Here is a 21042-nt window from a genome sequence, read left to right as displayed (position 1 = left end):
AGAGAGAGAGAGAGAGAGAGAGAGAGAGAGAGAGAGAGAGAGAGCACGGCAGTCATTAAACTCAACAAGAAAAACGAGAAAACTCCAATGCAGGAAGGTGTTGGGCAAGGTGATACAGTGCATCCAAAACTATTAACGGCCGCCACTCCGCGAAGATTGATGCGTGCAATCAGAGCATCCTGCCAGTCCTAAAATCCGGCTCAGACACTTGACGCCTTACAAAGTATTTAGGAGAGAACTAAGACGCACACGAAAAAAAGGCTGGACGTTACGTGGAGAAACAGAAGCGATCATCAAGAATTAGGGATCAGTTAAGAGTTAAAGGCATTTCAATGATTATTATATAGAAATGGCTGTGGGCATGTCATATCATTCGTGTAACTGGTATTATATGAACAACCAAAGTAATTGAGTGGCAACCCCGACATTATAGGACAGATCAGTAAACAGGACCAGATGGAAAGATGAGATTGAAGCATTTGCCTGGCAGAATGGCGTACACAACATTAGACAGAGGAAAGGCCATTGCTCAGAAGTGGACGAGTAAAGACTGAAGAGGAGGATTTATCATCATTATTGTTGTAATGATAACAATAATAATAATGATGATAATGAAACTAAAAATAAGAAGAGTGATAATAATTTAGGCCATATCCAGACAAAGTGAACTAATCCAGAAGATATTGATTTTGACAGCGCTGTGTCTTTCGATGTTCCTCTTATGTGAGAAATACCGCTTTAAGGTATTGAGTGCTGGCTGTGATATTTTAATTATGAGAGCTGTTGTCCTTATCCTTATGCTTATTATTATTATTATTATTATTATTATTATTATTATTATTATTATTATTATTATTATTATTATTATTATTATTATTATTATTATTATTATTATTATTATTATTATTATTATTATTATTATTATCACTACCATCACCACCACCATCACCACCACCACCCTAAGAGCAGCTCCACACGGGCCATTGTTCACCCCGACGCGGCTCCTTTCCTCCGATCCGCCCCGCAGCATCGCCTTGCATCATAATATCCCGGAATATTGCGGTGCTACATTACCTCGCGCCGCCCTCCGTCTTCATGCAACCCGCGTCCTCCTGCTTCTCCTCCCCGGCCAGCCTCCCCAATGGGTTCTCACCTGCTGCCCCCCTCTTCCCCAGTATGGGCATTATGCCTCTGCCTTCGGTGCCGCTGCCCATTCTTTTCCACGTTCCCAGCGCTCCTCGTCCTCGTCCTCGGATGCCACGTTACGCAGGACGTCGGTGATCCACTTCGCAGATTAACGAGTGCCCTCCTCCTCGCATCGCCACCTCCCGGGAACGTAAAGGAATTGAGGGGGCAAGGAAAGCGTCTTGTTATGCTTTCTGTTGTGTACTTTTTGCGTTGTTTTTGTTCTTGGGGAGCGTTGATTCAGTGCCTTTCTGTTACCCGTTTGCTGCAGGTTCTTGGGGAGTGTTGATTTAATGCCTTTCTGTCACCCGTCTCCTATAAGTTCTTGGGGGTGATGACTATATGCATCGATAGCTACAAATGAATCTACTTATTGGTGCACAGGAGATAATTTTTGGGTCGGAAATCGGTAAATATAAGAGGCTGAGTAGGACGATCTGGCACCTTTGATTCTATGCCTCTCTGTCACCCGTCTGCTGTAGGTTTCCAGGGAGTGTTGATTCAAAGGCTCTCTGTCAACCGTCCGTCTCGTGCAGGTAGGAAACAGAGCGCGTTGTCTTGACTACTAATTCATTACTTGTGTGGTGGGCGTGAGTTGCCGGAAGTGGGGCGCGAAGCAGAGGATGTGCGAGATCGGGGCTGAAAGGAGGGAATTAAGCAAGGAGGAAATGGAAGTGCGGAAGGGAGGGAGGAGGAAGGAAGATAGGAAAGACGGAAGAAAGAGAAAGTAGTATTGAAACATGGATGGATAGAAGGAATATAAAAAGGAAAGGAGGTAGGAAGAAAGGAAGATACAAAGGAAGGAAGGAAGAATGGAAAGGAAGGAAGGAAGATAAGAAAGGAAGGAAAAGAAAAAATAAGGACACATGGATGGAAGGAAGGAAGATAGAAATGAAAGAAGACAGGAAGAAAGGAAGATATAAAGGAAGGAAGGAAGAATAGATAGGATGGGAGGAAGATAAAGGAAAGAAAAAAAATAGGAAAAAAAGGACACATGGATGGAAGGAAGGAACATAGAAAAGAAAAGAGACAGAAAAAGAGGAAGATATAAAGGAAGGAAGGAAGAAGGGAAAAGTAGGAAAGAAAAGAAGGCAGGAAAGGAAGGGTGGAAAGGAGGCTGATCAGTGCTCCCGGTGACAAGTACAATATGTTCCATCCAGAGGTGTATTAGAAGGGAGGTGGTGTGTGGTGTGGGTAGGGGGAGTGAAAGCAAAAAGGAGGATGGAGGCAAGGGGGAGGGGAGGACGTAGGCTGGGGGGGGGGGGGGGGGGCCATTACACGGCCAGGAAACACCAGCTCTCCTGCCTTAGTACATCCTCTCACAGGTAGGCCGTGCAGGTGTAAACAGGTACTCTCTCTCTCTCTCTCTCTCTCTTCCAGTATTATCTACATCCCCTACTGAGTAACACCAAAGCCTGTTTTGATGTGGGCGATGTGTGTGTGTGTGTGTGTGTGTGTGTGTGTGTGTGTACAAGATCTGTCGAGGCATATAATCACTAGCTGGAGGTTGTAAGGTGGTGTAAGGGAGGAAGGAAGGAAGGCGGGAAGGACAAAGGAAGGATGGAAGAAAGGAAGGAAGGAAGGAATGAAGGATAAAAGGAAGGAAGGTCGGAGGAAATGAAGGACGGAAGGAGGGAAAGATGCAAGGAACGGAGATAGAAAGAAGAAAGGAAGGAATAAAGGAAGGGAGGAAAGAAATGAACCGTGAGTGAGTGACTGGATGAATACTTAGAATGATGAGCATGAAGGACGCGTAAAAACATGGCTGGTAAGGAAGCAAAAAGGGTGAAGGGAAAATATGAGGAAGAAAAACTACCTCTCTCTCTCTCTCTCTCTCTCTCTCTCTCTCTCTCTCTCTCTCTCTCTCTCTCTCTCTCTCTCTCACTGCTTTCTGGATATTATTCATACCCATCTTAAGTGAGTGATTATCCTTTGCAACCTTCACCTAGCTCTTCTTTTTAGCTCTTTCTTTTCTCTCTCCCGCTTCCTCACACTTTTTGTCCTTGCGTGTCTCCACTTCTTCTCTCACTCCTATTTCTTTCTGTCACGATTTTTTTCTCCTTTCTCTCCTCTGACGCCTCTTTACCTCCCAACTCTTATATCATTTTTCTTCCGTCGCCCTCTAGCCCTCCTTGTATTCCCTCCTCAATTCTCTCCTCTTCTCTCCTCGCTGCTTTTCCCTCCTCCAGTACGGTTCACGCGGTCCATCCTGCAACACATATTTATTCGTCTGTGTTTTTCTTCTTCCGCGAGATGGAGGTGAAGAGGATAAGTAGACAGCAAACGGAAGACCGATAGAGCGAGGAGACAAGACGTGAGAGGAAGGAAGGAAGGATTGGACAGAATGGGAAACTGCTGAAAAAGAGGTGAAGGATGATGAAAAGAAAGTGGAGAGGAGTGTGAATATGGATGAAGGGAGATATATACGTGAGAGATATATGAGACGGAAATAGAGTTAGAGAAGAAAAAGGAGAGGAGTAGATATAATATGATGAGATGAGATGAGATGAGATGAGATGAAGGGAGGGGAGGGGAGGGGAGGGGAAGGGAGGGGAGGAGAGGAGATGAGATGAGATGAGATGAGATGAGATGAGATGAGATGAGATCGAAACATGAAAATATAGAGCATGGAAAAGAAGGCAACAAAAAACCCGCTCTAGTAATTTCAATTTGCTCGACAGTCACATTGTGCCTGCTGAGCAGATCAAAACATTTCGGTGCGGATGTATAGTTTACTCCTGATGCAATGAAATAACTTTTGATTTGATTTTTTAAAGGAGGTGATGGTTAAAGTGATCGACGTTACTGATTTTTTTCAGGTACTAAAAGACCTGAATCATATTTCTTCGTAAGCTTCTCTTTTTCAGCGTAACGAGGTTTAGTCGCTTGAGTCGTTCTTCATACGGCTGAGCCCTTAAGGGTGGTATAATTTTCGTCACACGTAGGAGGAGCTGGAGAGAATGAGCTTGAGGAGATTGAGTCATAGGTGTAAAAAGGCGGTTCGGAGAAGGAAGAAGATGAAAGAGTTGAGGAAAGTTAAAATTTCTTAGCGTGACGGGATGTTTTATTTCTTTTAAGTTCCCCGAGACATCATGAGCCTGGACGCAACCGGGCTCCCGTGGGTGTTGATTTCTAGGTGGGGAGTGTGTAGTGCCTTATATATCATTCATCATCATCATCACCATCATTATCGCTATCATCATCACCATCATCATCATCAACATCACCGTCATCATCATTATCATCGCCACCAGCATACCCTTCACTACCACCACCAACACCTCAGACACCACCACTACACCGCCACTCGTATATATTAATTTTCGCTGTCCATTAGAGTCACAACTACATCTGATTGTCAAAAGGCGGAGGAGATTAGCACTCGTAGCATGAGTATCCGCAATCGTAACATTATTACAATGAAATGATCTGTATTACGTTGATTTGTGTGCTACGTTCGTTCGTGTGTTTGTTTGTTGCCTTTGCCATTCCGTTGAAAAGAAGTGGACGTGATTTTTCATCGAATTTGTGTTGTCAGTATCACCTTGCCTATAGCCTTTTTTAATTGGATTTTCTCGTTTTCCTGTGGAGTTTCATGGTTGCCGGGCTGTCTATATACATCCTCCAATACCTGTATGTACGCTCTGCCTCCTGAGTACCTGCGTGACTAGTGAAGTTTTAACTGGGTCATGTTTTCCCGTAATATATGAAAGCCGAGAAAAGTTATGTATTCGGCAGATTTTTCGACAACTTGGTAATGTCGTGGATGTGGGAAGTTGTTGAGCATCCACAACGAGATCCTGCTTGTTATCGTGGCATGTTTGAGTCTTGTGGCTTGTGTTTGTTCTCTCTGTATGTATACACTCACAGACGCGCCCACTCACCTTACACACACACACACACACACACACACACACACACACGAAATATTTAAAGGGAGTGTGTGTGTGTGTGTGTGTGTGTGTGTGTGTGTGTGTGTGTGTGTGTGTGTGTGTGTGTGTGTGTGTGTGTTTGTCTGTGTTTAAGATAGAAGAGAAGTAACAACAGTGGGCCGGAGTGAGGTGGAGGGAGATGAGGAAGGGGCTGTGGAGGAACTATCAGGTGGTGTGGAATATACAGCTGCTTGGGCTATTTTCTTCCCTCCATAGATGAAGGTAAAAACGACGGAAATATTGCTCCCCCGTGAAGTATTCCCTCGCCGGCGTTCCTCGCCCACCAACACCGACGGCGAGGAGGATATTTCTTTTTCGGGAAAGTTATTAAGACTACGAATTCCTCCAGTTGGGCTTTGAACGAGGAAGGAGAGAGGCGTGGGAGGGAAGGAAGGGGTAGAGGGAGGAAAGGGAGGGTGATGTGTGGGAGGAGGAGGAAGAGGGGACGTGGGAGCAAGTAAGAGGAGAAACGTAATGGTGAAAGAGAAGGAGGGAAGGGAGGGTATTGCGTGGGAGAGGAGATAGGAACGGAGGGGGGAAGGGCTGGAGGGAGAAGGGAGAGAAAGCAATGGGCGAGAAGGGAAGGAGGAAAGTAAGAATGATGCGTGAGAGGGAAGATAGGAGAGGAGGGGGAGGGACTAGAGGAGGGAAGGGGAGGAAAGGAAGGGAGGGTTTTAGGTGGAAAGAATGGATACAGTGAGAAAGTAGTAGGAAGGCGAACGAACGAAGGAGAGGAGGGGGCAAAGGAATAAATAAGGCATTGAAAGGAGGAAGAGGTAACGAATAGGCGAAAGAGAAGTAAAGAGGGGATAAAGAGGAGCATGAAGAATGGAAAGAGGAAGACGAATGAGGAAGAAGTAAATAATGCAGAAAGGACGAGAGGCGAGAGAGTAGGTTGGGAGAAATAGGAGAGGAGGAAAGGAGAAATGGGAAGGGAATAGAAAGGAGGGTGATGAAGGTGGGGATGAAAGATATATATAAAAGAATCGAGAAAAGGGAAAAAGGAAAGGAAAGAGAGCGGAAAGGTAAAGTGAAGCGAACAGTAAATGAAGAGAGCAGGGAAAAGTGCAAAAAAAGGTAAAAGAGAAACTGAAAGAGTAGAAACAGCAACTGAATGGAAATGGAGAGGGATGCAATGAAAGGGCGAGAAAAGAGGAGAAAGAAAGACGGGATAAGGGAGACTCCAGCAAAAAGAAAATAAGGTACTGGATGAGAGAGAGAGAGAGAGAGAGAGAGAGAGAGAGAGAGAGAGAGAGAGAGAGAGAGAGAGAGAGAGAGAGAGAGAGAGAGAGAGAGAGAGAGAGAGAGAGAGAGAGAGAGAGAGAGAGAGATTGGGGACTACCTCCAGGACAGGGCGTTACAGGTGGTGATTAACGGCCACACCTCAAGCCAGCACCCCATCAATGCAAGCGTGCCCCAGGGCAGCGTACTAGGGCCTCTACTGTGAAATGTTTACTTCAATGACATTCTCCAGCTCATCCCTGAGGCCCAGGCGTACGCTGACGACTGCACCCTTGACTTCACCAGCGACAGACAGGACTGGCAAGGCACAGTGTGTCGTATCAACATGGCACTCGACAAAATTATCGCCTGGAGCGGCTGCTGGCAAGTCACCCTGGCCCCTGACAAAACACAAGCAATGGTAATGTACCGCAGACGAGATATCAACAATCTAGCCGGGCCGGGGATACAACTGGAGGGGAATACGCTACCCCTTCAAGACTCCATCTCCATTCTCGGAGTGGAGTTCGACGCGGGACTCTCCTTCACCAACCATGCTTAAAAAATATCAAAAAATGCAGCATGGAAACTCAGCTGTGTACGGCGCATCTCCCATCTACTTGACGCCAAAGGGACTGAGGTGCTCTACAAGGCACAAGTACGCCCCCTCATGGAGTACTCCCCCCTCGCCTGGTCCTCCTGCCCTCCATCCTACCTTGCAACGCTGGATCGTGTCCAGGCCAGAGCCCAGCGTCTGATACAGCGCATAGGTCCTCAGCACGCGCGTGGCTCCCTGCAACCTCTCCAGGAGCGCAGGGATGTGGCAGGCCTGTGTGTAATGTTCAAGGCACACAACCTAAGCACACCCCACCTGGCAGCTCTCAAGCTCCCTGCGCCCCCAATCCCCATACACTCCACCCGAGCAGCACCCCACAGACAGGAACAAGTGGCTGTACTCTTCTCCAGGACAGAACACCACTTCGCTCCTTCCAGCCCCGCTACAGCCGTCTGTGGAACCAGCTTGTTCGCCACACCGACCTCCACCATCGCGCGTCACTTCAAGACTTCAAGCGGGAGGTGAACAGCTGGATTAGGACTTCTAGGCAGTAATTCAATGTGTCTTGTAAGTAGCTATAGATAGATGAAGCTTAAAACCTTCAACTTTAGCACAATCTTCTGTAAGCCCTGTTTAAATAAAAGAGAGAGAGAGAGAGAGAGAGAGAGAGAGAGAGAGAGAGAGAGCAAGGGAAACTGGAAGGAACGAAAGGAAGAAAAAGGGAAAGAGACAGATGAAGGAGAGGAATTTAGTCTTTCCTCTCTCTCTCACACACACACACACACACACACACACACACACACACACACATCGCCTTCGCATCCTCCGTTTGTGCTGACATCTCCACTCTAGAACATTCACGAGACGCCTCATTCAGGAAGAACTTGGGATCTCGCACGGAAAGGCTGTTTGTTGTGTTGTTGCGTCTTTCACGTTCGATTCAAAGAGAGAAAATCCATCAACTCCTCGGCGTCGAAAATGTTCAGTGTCTTCTCTTTCATTCAAGCTTGTACAGTTTTGCTTAGTTATCTTAGTTATCTTAGTTATCTTAATTTTCTTCGTTATCTTAGTTGTCTTATTATTTTTTTCTGTTTTTAGTCTTCCGTGTTGTTTTTATGACTCTACAAAAACTGTTATATAAGTGAGATAATATAAGAAAATAATCGCGTGAAGTGAAAGTATTTAGGCAACTTTTTGATAAATTACGATTGGTTGGGGTAAGGAGATTCGTATTTCGTGCAGAAGTTTCGCAGTCAGTCAAAACCTTCCCCCTTCTTCCTTACCTGCCGAATCCATATGAGTGACACCTGGTAATTTATGTCCCCCTTCACCACGCTCTGCCTCGTACTGTCACGAACACCACTGTTTGAGGCTGTGGTTTTTCTCTCTCTCTCTCTCTCTCTCTCTCTCTCTCTCTGTTTCTGTCTCTCTGTGCACTCTCTGTTTCTCTCTCTGTCTCCCTCTGTCTTCCTCTGTCTTCCTCTGTCTCTTTTTTTATATATTTAAACAGGGCTTACAGAAGATTGTGCTAAAGTTGAAGGTTTTAAGCTTCATCTATCTTTATAGCTACATACAAGACACACATTGAATTACTGCCTAGAAGTCCTAATCCAGCTGTTCACCTCCCGCTTGAAATTTTGAAGTGACGCGCGATGGTGGAGGTCGGTGTGGCGAACAAGCTGGTTCCACAGGCGGCTGTAGCGGGGCTGGAAGGAGCGGAAGTGGTGTTCTGTCCTGGAGAAGGGGAGCTTGAGAGCTGCCAGGTGGGGTGTGTTTAGGTTTTGTGCCTTGAACATTACACACAGGCCTGCCACATCCCTGCGCTCCTGGAGAGGTTGCAGGGAGCCACGCGCGTGCTGAGGACCTGTGCGCTGTATCAGACGCTGGGCTCTGGCCTGGACACATCCAGCGTTGCAAGGTAGGATGGAGGGCAGGAGGACCAGGCGAGGGGGGAGTACTCCATGAGGGGGCGTACTGGTGGCTTGTAGAGCACCTCAGTCCCTTTGGCGTCAAGTAGATGGGAGATGCGCCGTACACAGCTGAGTTTTCATGCTGCATTTTTTGATATTTTTTTTAGCATGGTTGGTGAAGGAGAGTCCTGCGTCGAACTCCACTCCGAGAATGGAGATGGAGTTTTGAAGGGGTAGCGTTTTCTCCTCCAGTTGTATCCCGGCACGGCTAGATTGTTGATATCTCGTCTGCGGTACATTACCATTGCTTGTGTTTTGTGTGGCCAGGGTGACTTGCCAGCAGCCGCTCCAGGCGACAATTTTGTCGAGTGCCATGTTGATACGACACACTGTGCCTGGGCAGCCCTGTCTGTCGCTGGTGAAGTCAAGGGTGCAGTCGTCAGCGTACGCCTGGGCCTCAGGGATGAGCTGGAGAATGTCATTGAAATAAACATTCCACAGTAGAGGTCCTAGTACGCTGCCCTGGGGCACGCTTGCATTGATGGGGTGCTGGCTTGACGTGTGGCCGTTAATCACCACCTGTAACGCCCTGTCCTGGAGGTAGTCCCCAATGAGTTGCAGGAGGGCGCCTCGCACACCTAGGCTCTTCAGCTTGGCGATGAGGCGTTGGTGCCAAACCCTGTCGAAGGCTCCGGCTATGTCAAGAGCCACGACGAAGGTGTCGAGTCCCCTGTCCAGCGAGTGGTTCCATGAGGCAGAGTTAAGGAGCAGCAGGTCTGCAGCAGATCTTCCCTGCCGGAAGCCGAATTGCTTGGAGTTGAGGAGATGGTGGGCATCGAGGAAGGCCGTGAGTTTGGTTGTTATAAGGGACTCCAAGATTTTCACAACAGTGGAGAGGAGGGATACTGGGCGGTAGTTCTTTGGGTCCTGTTTGCCTCTTTTCTTGTATATGGCCACCACTCTTGTTTTCTTCCAAAGTGTGGGCCACTTGGAGGTGGAAAGGATATTATTGAAGATGGTGGTAAGTGGTAGGGCGAGCTGGCCAGCGCATTTTTTTTAGCAGGTGAGGGTTGATGTTGTCAGGCCCTAGGGCTTTCTTGGGGTCTATTTGCAGCAGCAGATCTTTTACCTCCTCTGTGGTGACAGTGAGACTCTCCAGAGAGGCCCTGGTGAGGGATGGCAGCTTCGGGGGGGCGCGAAGGGGATCAGGTACTGACATTTTGGAAGAGAAGTGGGCCGCCAGTAGCTCCGCCTTGTCTTTGTCGCGCATAGCCACTGACCCATCTGGCCTGACGAGGGGTGGGATGGCGTTGTCGGCTGAGAGGCCTTGTTGTTGTTTCACTCCACTCCACCACTCCTTGCTACCCACAGACTGGCCGCTTGGTCTTCATTACCTCCTTCTAGCGTTGTATAGCCTGTTTTTGCACCCAGCTCATGTTCTTGCAGGCTTCTCTGTGTAAGGTTTTATTATGCTGAGAAGGATGAGACTTGTAACGCAGCCAAGCCCTACTCTTGGTGTCCGCGGCTATCCTGCACTAATAGCCGAACCAGGGCTGATCATTTGGTTTTGATTTATATGATTGGCTGGGCACATATTCTTGTTGCAGAGACAGAAGAATTTTTGTTAAGTTCTCCACTTGGGTGTTGACGTCCCCGTGGAGGATATCCGTCCACACGATGGAGTCCAGATTTGCCTTCAGGCTGTTCCAATCTCCCCGGGACCACAACCAATTCACACGGGCTGTGGCTCCGTCGTGTTCTATTGAGGTCTTGATGGTGGTGAGCACAGCAGAATGGTCAGAGGAACCAACCATACCTAGGGGATGACAGGTGACCACTTCCTCTGGCAGGTCTGTAATGACTGGGTCCAGGGAGGAGCCGGAGATATGTGTAGGGAAATCAACGTGGTTCGTGAGGCCGTACATGGTCAGAAGGTTTTCGAACTGCCTTGCCACCAAGTACTGATTCATGTCTCCCACCACAATGAGATGTTTGCAGGAATGCTGGAGCAGAAGGGTGTCGAGATTTGTCTGGAGGAAGTGGATGGGGTCGCTCTCCTGCCACTGTGGCCGGTAGCATACACAGAGCAGGATGGAGTCGCGTTGTCTTGTCCACAGCCTGAAGAATGCCACTTCGAGGTGGCGTTCCATGTCGACATCGAGGGCCTCCACAGCAAGACCGTCACGGAAGCAGACTGCGATTCCCCCGAAGGTACCGTGGGCTCGGTCTCTTCGGTGCCATCTAGAGTACCCTTGAATATGCCCAAAGTTGGTGGGAATGGTGGAATTGAGAAAGGTCTCCATTGTGGCTGTGATGTCTGGGGAGTGCGGGATAACATAAGAGTGTGTTAAATCTTCTCTCTCTCTCTCTCATCGGGAACAGCACAATAAGGTCACATAGTAGACAATAAGAAGATGACGTGATGAAAGGTCTGATAAACAGGATCTCTTGTAACCCGTTTTGGATTTCCTTAATTAGTGAACGGCTGTGAACGGCTTTTTAGTAACTCACAACTAGGTAGGGCCTATAATTGCTCGATACTTTCTGTTTCCTTCCTTAGAAATCTGTGTAATGTGAGCCACCTATAACTCATTAGGGACGATGTCATTCTGGAAGGACATTTTGAATCGGGACGTGAAAGGACTGAGAATCTCGCTTTTTTTTAATATCGAAGGAGTTTAAGGGTATAGACTGCATCATCCTGGACCTTTCTTGAATTCGGAGAGAGAGAGAGAGAGAGAGAGAGAGAGAGAGAGAGAGAGAGAGAGAGAGAGAGAGAGAGAGAGAGAGAGAGAGAGAGAGAGAGAGAGAGAGAGAGAGAGAGAGAGAGAGAGAGAGAGAGAGAGAGAATCGACCGACCAACATAAGCAAACTAATAAAATCGACCAGCCGACAAACACGCACTCGGCTTGCCTGTTATGAGTTAAACAAGTCAAGGAGTTTACCTGAAAAAGGAGGCGAGTCTTGGTTTACCTGTCTGTGTCAATGTCCCCGAACACGTGCCTCGCGGGGGCCGCCTCTTTGTGCTCTGCTGTTCCTCTTCTCGCTTTGTGGAACTTGAGTGGAGTGGCGTTCTTCTCGTAATGATATATTTTGTATTTTTTTGTTGTCGTTCTGGTGTGCTTATGTCATGTTTGTTGTATTTGTTTATTTGTTTGTTAGTGAGTGTTTCTTTTTGTCTCTGATTCCATTGCTTTGCCTACCTGTCAATGTGTTTCTGTCTGGGTCTGTCTGTCTGTATGTAGGCTTCTTTCTCTGTATCTGTATCTATCTATATTTCTGTCTGTCCGTTTGTCTCTCTCTCTCTCTCTCTCTCTCTCTCTCTCTCTCTCTCTCTCTCTCTCTCTCTCTCTCTCTCTCTCTCTCTCTCTCTCTCTCTCTCTCTCGCTCGCTCTCTCCCCCTGTTGTTTAACGCTCCGCCACACCACAACAGCAACTACTGCGGCTGTCTTCACCTTGGTAATTCTGCTCGCAGCGTGTTCGTGGGTCGTTACAATCACTCACAGTCAGGTGGGGAGCAAGCGTGAAGGGCAGAACTTGAACTCTTGGGCTCACCGAACACTCGCTTCATTACCTCTTACTTAGGCTGCCTTTGGGGACTTTAACCGCTAAATCATTTTGTGTAGTAAGATGCCCTGTACAAGTATTAATTTGGCATCGTGTTGTTACTCGTCCCTAGTACACTGTTGTGCTTGGAACAGCGCGCAGTGGTCTATTTTTTTTTCTCATGAGCTGTTTCCCTTACTGTAAAAAGAAAAGACGGATTTTTTACGTGAAATTCGTGGTTGACATTTGAGGGTTTTTTTCTAACTCACTTTTCTATAACAACGTATTATTTTTTCCGTTCTTTGTCCCTTTTGTTTAGTGGCTGTCTTTTTTTTCTCATTTTCAGTTTTTCATTTCCTCTTGAGGAATTCCAGGTGCACAATTTTTTGACGAAGTGGATTATTTTTTCAGGGTGGCTGTGTCTTTGATACGCAAATTTTATTTCATTTATTATATTCTAGCGCTGAGCGTTGATTTTTCCGTCTAAGGTGAAACCACATAAAAATCCTTAACTTTAATCATGGAAATGTTTGAGCTATTTTCTCGCAAACTCTGCAAAAGGAGACTGATGTGCCGTCTTGTTTCGTCTTTTCCTCTTACCTTGAGGCAATTTATTTCCAAAAATACCCGAGAGCGAGTGAAGAGATTAAATGTTTACCTCCACTGCCGCCGTCCTTGGTGCCGTCATGTCTTCCTTCCTGTTGACTTTATAATCATGTTTACAAGTGAGGGCAGAAATAGGTTAAGCTGGTGTAAGCTGGATGGCTGCATGGCTGAGACTCACTTAATGCGTATATTTCCTTTTTACACGAATTGGAAGCAAATATTTCCGCTGACTCTCCCGCTCAATTAACCTGGGTCTTAGTATAGCGCTATTGATTGATATAACTTCCTGAAATTTAAGAACAATTTTCTTTGTCATAATTGCCCATAATCTGAGGGTCATTTATGTGGAATATTAATCCTGCTTTGTCCCCTCTTCCCCACCAATGAAAAACGAGACTTCCTTTTAAAGTTAAGATCAAGTTTAGAGCTCTGTGGCTTCCTGCAAAACTTATATATTTTTATCAGGGTTATGTAAAGGCTTAGGATCACGAGGTATGATAAGCGAGTTCTCCGGCCACTCCCTGCCGCTGCTCGTCCGGGTACTTTGCTTCGTGATAATATTGTATCTGGAACTGAGGTTATATACGAAAGCATTGTAAGTACACAGGACCTACAATAGTCATTTTGTGGTGAAGTGTTTCAGGTCTTTTCCTTTCTCCTGCTTGTTGTTGCCGCACATGTTGTTGTTGTTGCTGTTTTGTTTGTTTGTTTTTGTTACTGCTGCTTCTGCCGCTTTTGTTGCGTTTATTGCTTTCTCTTGGTGCCGGTGTCGCTGCTGTTCCACCACTGCTCGCCATAATCTGTGAGGGAGCGGGCGATCTTTCGTATTCCCTTGTGCTCCCCCGTTAGTCTCGTCAGGGGATTCAGGATTGCCTTCAGTACATTTGACTTGTGGCCTAACGGTATTTTTTTCAGGATAAGAAAAGCTTCGTTTTATTCAAATCTATGATATTTTATTGTATTGATCTGCATTGTCTTTGGAAAAAAAACGAGTTGATGCCTTTCCATTTAATCTATTTTGGGGGGGATTTATTTGCATGCAGGTTTGTTTTGTATCCCGTGTCTTTTCGTGTACCCATACATATAGAAGAGAATTTCCTTGTTTTCGTGTGTATTTATCTCTTCTTTGAAAAGCTTCGCTTTCCTACATACAGCTCAGGATGTTGGCGTTTTTATACTACTACTTTTTCCCGAGGGTCTCTCCAGAAAAGTAAGTTTGAATCCTAAGTGTAAGGACGAAACGTCTATGGCATTTCACCATCTTTTGTGACCACACGAGCCCCCAGACAATCGGAAAGGAAGGGACATGTGACAACGACTCAAGCAAGAAGCGAGCCACTATGATAAATTTTTGCCCACGCCACCAACAGGCGAGGACCTGCCACCTTGCCACTTCAAGAAAGCTTACCGGCGCTGTGGGTCGCACTTAAAAATAAATGTTATGTGGTCGCCGTAAAACCCTTGTTATGGGGACAGGTTCAGAGCACAGACATCACTCCATTTTTTTGCAGCGCGTCGACCGTTAGGCACTGGTTGCGTTGTTGGCCCTCCACTCCAGAAAAACCTTGATATTAGACATGGAAGGTGATCTAAGAGTAAAGTCACCTGAGAGGAACCTGATAGACACAAGAAAAGTAGGCACTTGCTCTCTCTTATTCATAGAAGATAATCTAACTGTAGCGAATTGCCGAAGTCTCAAGGAGATTAGGTTATATTTTGGTTTGGTAAATGAACAATCTCAGTTTCTGTTGTCCATTTCAAACATTACACTTACACGTTCTGTCTAGGCTGTCGTAACGAAGGCTGTACTGGCACCGTCTCTCTTTGTGTGTCTTTATTTGTAAGGACTGCTTGGATTATATTTTTCTACAGGTTTTAGGAAATGATCTTGAGAGTTTCCCGGGAGTTCCGGCGCTTTGTCTCAACAACATATCTAGTTCATTAGCAGGTGTTTTTTCGAAGCGTTAATTAGATCAATGTTGTGCTCCTAGAATGTTCTTTTGTGATTTTAATGAGCTTCGTCTTTCTATAAACATACTTTATTCTACTGATTTATTCTGATGGTGAAAATTCACAAAAAAATCCAGCGTGGTTGAGTGAGTGTTATGGCGCCATTACTTCCGCCTCTCAACTCTTAATGGCGCGCACGTTTCCTCCTTCCTTCGTGATCACAGCCGCGAGAACCTCTGAGTGTCTGGCGGCCTCCATTACAGCGATGACTTCGTAAAAATCTTCCTCTTTGATCACTTTCCATTGTCAATGATTCCTCTATATGGGTGGGCCTTTTGATCCTACATATCGTTTCGACAAAGCGAAGTATTTTTGCTCCATCCTTTTTATGTTACGTCTACCGCCCCTTAGATCTTTCCTTCGCCTGTCGGGATGATGGGCGCCGGCGACCCTTCCTTCCCCTTTCCTTTTAATGGTTGCTGGGCCTTAGATCACTTTTTTTTTAGTATGTGCGTGTGAGTATTCTGTGCACCTCATCTATATTCTTCTTAGTATCGGAAGAATTTCTCTGTTTGTTTGAACACCCACAGGACTTTCGTAATCTGAAGAAATAGTTATCTTCGTCTTATTCTTCTTTTTCGTTATGTGTTGTCTCTATTGCGAAGACGTTCTGTAATTGTACGTATAACGAAACTGCCATCACTCACCTGCACCTCGATCCTCTGTGTGATCCTTCCCCTCTTCTTCAATATTTCAACCCCTCGTTTTTGTTTCATCCTTTCTGTTTCTACAAATGGCAACTTTTTTTTTAAATTCTCCCCTTGTGTCCTCAACATTCCCTGCAGCGAGTATATGAGGGAAATACGTATACACATAGATTTTATTTTTATAGTTTATTGTTGTTGTTGTTTTCTTCGACTTGTTTTTATTTACTTTTTAACACATATGTCAAATGTTGTTATTCAGTCCTGCTCATAACAAGTGTGTACTAATTTGGATGCTCTCCGCCGTTAGATATTTTTTTAACACCCAGCAGTGTCTTGATGTGGTTAATGAAGTGGAACGTTATAGGAACACTTTTGGTTTCAGAGCCGTGTCCTACTCAAATTTCATCTTTCTTTTTCGGCTGCCTTGGTTGGTGCGAAGGAGTGTATAGGGTAGGAAAATTAGAGGAGAGGCTGTTCTGGTATCCCTCTCAACACGATAAGTTAGTATTTAGTTACATATTGTATTTAATTTATTTTTGAAAGAAATGGCAAAATCTGAGAGTAATTGTGAATGTCTCTTTTGCTGCAGAGGAATCAGTAATGTTGCAACGTGCAGAGCAGCGCGGCACGAAAAAAAGAGGCGATGGGCGATGGATGACACGGCTTTGAAGGTAAGTAACAAATATACCATCAAAGGACTTATTGAACACTTGTCGGAATTATGTTCAAAGGAAGGCGCGACGGAGTCTGTTGTGATTAACGATTGCCACGCGACGCCCGGCAGCCAACGTAGGCTTGGGACGCCCAGCTGCCCACGCTGCCTGGTGCTACTGTGAGGCGCTGGCTGATGCGTATGGTTTCTCATCTTCCTACTGATACTCAGTTTTCTCCCGCTCGGGAATACCGCAGACTGACACACACACTTTTATTGGGAGGCGCCGTTTCGTCTTAAGACGAACCACTCCTCGCATTCTTTTCTTCTTTTTTGTGTGTGTGTGAGCAGTTTTCTTTTTATCTTCAAATACGAAGATGCTCTCTGAAAAACCGACATGCTTTTTAAATGCGGCAAAATATTTATTTTTCTATTCCCTTCGGTACCCGAAGGAGCCGCAACATCCATCGACTACGGTCTGAAGCTCTGTTTGTGTATTCAGTGCGACTTTGAGTGAGAGTGTTAGCCCGGCCGACACACCATTAGTCCGGGAGGTCTGAAAGAAGTAGGAACGTTCATTCGTCACCGAGGCCTCGCAGACGGAGGAAAAGGAAAAGAGCAAAGGCAGAGAAGAGGAACGCAATATGTTGGCAAAGAAACACATGACACTAGTCCAGCGCGCACGCACGTGCGCGCGCGCGCGTGCACACACACACACACACACACACACACACACACACACACACACACACACACACACACACACACACACACACACACACACACACACACACACACACACACACACACACACACACACACACACACACTCAAACTTCAAACTAATGCTAATTATGAACTTTACATTTCTGCCCGAAATCGTGCCAAATCTATTCTCCGACTAATCAAAAATTCTTTCATTAATAGAAAATGTCAAAACCTTGCTTTCTCTAGCTCTTCCCGTGACTTCTGGCATCTAGCCAAAAACATCTCCTCCAACTTCACTTCTTCTTTTTTTGTTGCCCTTGAGCTGCCTCCTTTGTTGTAAAAAAAACAAAAAAAAACAGACATACGATAAAATGATTCTGAAAAAAAAAGATTGGATAAAAGAATGGAGGGACAAATATGTACTGGCTGCAAAGGGAACGTTCACAGTCCATTTCAAATTATATCACGAATGTTTTGCCTCCCAGAGCTGGTAAAATGTTAAATAATCGACGGAAAAGAATGAAACAAATGGCAGCAAATTAGTCTTTTCCCGCTGAATATTTTTTGACGTTGATTATATTTTTGTATTTCTCACTTGTATTATTTCTTATGCTTCATTTACATATATTTTCTTTTTTTTGTTAGGTTCAGACGGGACAGATTTGTTATAATTTTTATTTATTTTGCTACAATTATCATGCTGTGTGTGTGTGTGTGTGTGTGTGTGTGTGTGTGTGTGTGTGTGTGTGGAGAGAGAGAGAGAGAGAGAGAGAGAGAGAGAGAGAGAGAGAGAGAGAGAGAGAGAGAGAGAGAGAGAGAGAGAGAGAGAGAGAGAGAGAGAGAGAGAGAGAGAGAATGTGTGTGTGTGTGTGTATGTGCGTGTGTGTATGTGTGTGGGGGGAGGAATTGGTTGTTGGGTGGGTGGGTGTAATCTTCCAACCACAGCCGAAACGTTTAAGGTTGCTAACAGTGAGGTGGAAAGGTATTGGTGCAGGTGACCAGGAAGCAGGATCACATTATGGTTACGAATGATGGAAACATGGCATAGCATTATGGTGTAAGGAAAACAACATAAGAGAGGAAAGTGCGAAAAGTGTAAAAGGCTGGAGGAAATCAGGAAATGTGCAGAATCCTCCTCTAACTGCCTTTACATAACTGAGGTGCCTGACGTCTCAGTGTCGACAGGTCGTAAAAATACGTGAAATTGGCCTCTGTGTCGGCGGCGGCTGGGTGGCGGCGGGGTGAGTTATCGGTCAACTTGGGGCAAAACTCTGAAGTCGTGGATCATTTTCTTTCGAACGGAAGAAAACGAAGGGTGTGGAGCGCAATGAGTGGAAGAGGTGGAATCACTGCATTTCCATTTAACTTTGAACCTCTGTTTTTTATTACATGTGTGTGTGTGTGTGTGTGTGTGTGTGTGTGTGTGTGTGTGTGTGTGTGTGTGTGTGTGTGTGTGTGTGTGTGTGTGTGTGTGTGTGTGTGTGTGTGTGTGTGTGTGTGTGTGTGTAACTGTGTGTGTGTGTGTGTGTGTGTGTGTGTGTGTGTGTGTGTGTGTGTGTGTGTGTATATATATATATATATATATATATATATATATATATATATATATATCTATATATATATATATATATATATATATATATATATATATATACACACACACACACGGACAGATAGACAGACACAGACAGATAAAGAGACACACAGACACAGACAGATAGAGAGACAGACAGAGAGACAGACAAGCAGACAGGCAGGAAGAAAGACACATTAAGACAGGCAGACAGACAAACAGGTAGGCGGACAGGCAGATATGGCACAAGGGAACACAAGATTGCTTTCATTTCCGTGGATCGAGCATGGGGGTGTGTGCAGCAGTTTCTGGCTCGGGAAAATCGTCTACTGTCGATGCGGAGTGTGTGAGGTACTCGCAGGCCCGGGAAAATCGTCTTCTGCTGCTACTGTGGATTTAGTGGTAACGCTCTCCACGTGCCGGTGCAGCTACCTGTTCTGTCTCGCCTGTCTCTAACAATTATGACGGCTACCTGTGTCAGCTGTCGCCCGTCCGTCTGGCGTAAGATTCATTTTTCATGGGACACATATTGACCATTCAATGAACACAAACAAAAGTTGGTGGTCGGACATTCGAAATCACTTACCATCACAGATAGTTCAATCTACGTAAATTTTATTCGGGTCACTTTTTGAGTACCTGACGACTAACACATGAACTGAAATATCAGCCATAAGCAGTAACTGTTTTGTAGCAGACGTACAGTTAGGAGATTCCATAGGTCATCCATCAGTGCCTGAGTAATTCAGGGTACGACTACCGCAGAGAGAGAGAGAGAGAGAGAGAGAGAGAGAGAGAGAGAGAGAGAGAGAGAGAGAGAGAGAGAGAGAGAGAGAGAGAGAGAGAGAGAGAGAGAGAGAGAGAGAGAGAGAGAGAGAGAGAGTTGCGGAAGCGGGAGATAAACAGACATAATTTGCACCGCTTGGCACCGTTTCGCCGCGCGTGCACCATCGAGTGTTTTGAGGCGGCACGTTCGGCAAACTTGACGCGCCATGAATACCTCCATAAAGAACTCCGCCGCAGATTACTCCGTCAAGTGTTGTGAGCGACACGTCGAGGCGGGGAGCGTTATTATGATGTCGAGCTCCATGCCTATATCGTGATTCAGGGATACGACAAATGAAGGTGTCCGGGTTTTGTGTAAATATCATCCCACCTGTCTCTGGTCCAAATATACGTAAGTTCTTTTTGATGACTGTGGATCGATCGGAGGCTGAAGCTGTCAAGGAAACGATATACAGAAAATATCATGTATAAAGTCTCCTCTGAACTTGTTCTTAAATTTTTCATAGGTTGACAGCATTCTTAAGGTCGAGAGATGAACAAAAGAAGTGTGTGTTGTGATTCATAAGCCATAAAATTTCGGTAGGAACCAAATGCTGTCACTTTCCTCACTTCTTAAAAATTCAATTAATGTAACGTCACGGGCCTCGAGTGTGTTTACGTGGCTATCTCGTGAGGGATGTGGCACGAGAAAGACTTTAAGAAGAATATGCGTCTTCCTGCTGCGGGCACATTCAAGAGAGCTCAAGGAAGATGCTTTCTGAGTCGTGCAGGAATGTTAAATAAAGAGCGTTGTTTCGTCACCAGACTTACGAGAGGATGAGGCTTTGGATGATCTATGTCAACGACCGAAACACACGGCTGCGAGGGGACTGCGTGATACCAATATAGCTGCGTGAATGCAACGGTGATACTTCAGTTGACTATTGAGTAACATTCCGGCAAGTCTAACTCTCCCCAAGGAATGCAGGGCGGGTGGGGACGGTTGGGAAGGTCGTAGGCATCTGTTGGGCTCCGGTGACGTATTGGCCTGCACCCTGGGAACCCTCACTCACCGCCGTCACCAAGGCTGAGTGTGACTGATGCAAAGAGACACGAATAGAATTTGACGAGGGTGTCACAAGTGGAAAGTGAGTGTAGGCGTGGTTATTGGGTTCAACTGAAAGGACGAATAACTTCGCCTTTTGCATGGTGTATTTTGGTGAATAACTGTTTTTTCATAGGTGGTATACAAGGATTAATGGAGAGAGAGCATGTTGAGGTTAGTCTTAAGATAATGTTGTGGGATCTAAGGAAAGACACTAGTGTGGAGTCGTAAGGTAGGGAAAGAATGGGGCAGTGTTGCGCTGCGAGGGGCAGGTAACACGTGGGGGCAGGTCGAGGTGCCTGTGACGGGTGGGCAGGGGCGTAAAGTTATTGGGATTGTTAAAATTCCGTTCCTTGGGCCAAAGTTTTTATTCTTCCCAACTGCCAATTCACAACTTTGGCAATGCTTTTTTTTCACGTGGTGACACTGCTCTGTTTCTCCCGTTGTAAGCTAACACGGGTGAGGTCCAATCAAGTGTGTTTTGAGCCTTGACTCCCATTGAGAGCACGCACGCACGCAGGCACGCACGCACGCACATGCACGCACGCACGCACGCACGCACGCACGCACGCACGCACGCACGCACGCACGCACGCACGCACACACACACACACACACACACACAC

The sequence above is a fragment of the Eriocheir sinensis genome, chromosome 8 (assembly GCF_024679095.1).
Source record: "Eriocheir sinensis breed Jianghai 21 chromosome 8, ASM2467909v1, whole genome shotgun sequence".
Classification (NCBI taxonomy): Eukaryota; Metazoa; Arthropoda; class Malacostraca; order Decapoda; family Varunidae; genus Eriocheir; species Eriocheir sinensis.
This window is presented reverse-complemented; position numbering follows the sequence as displayed.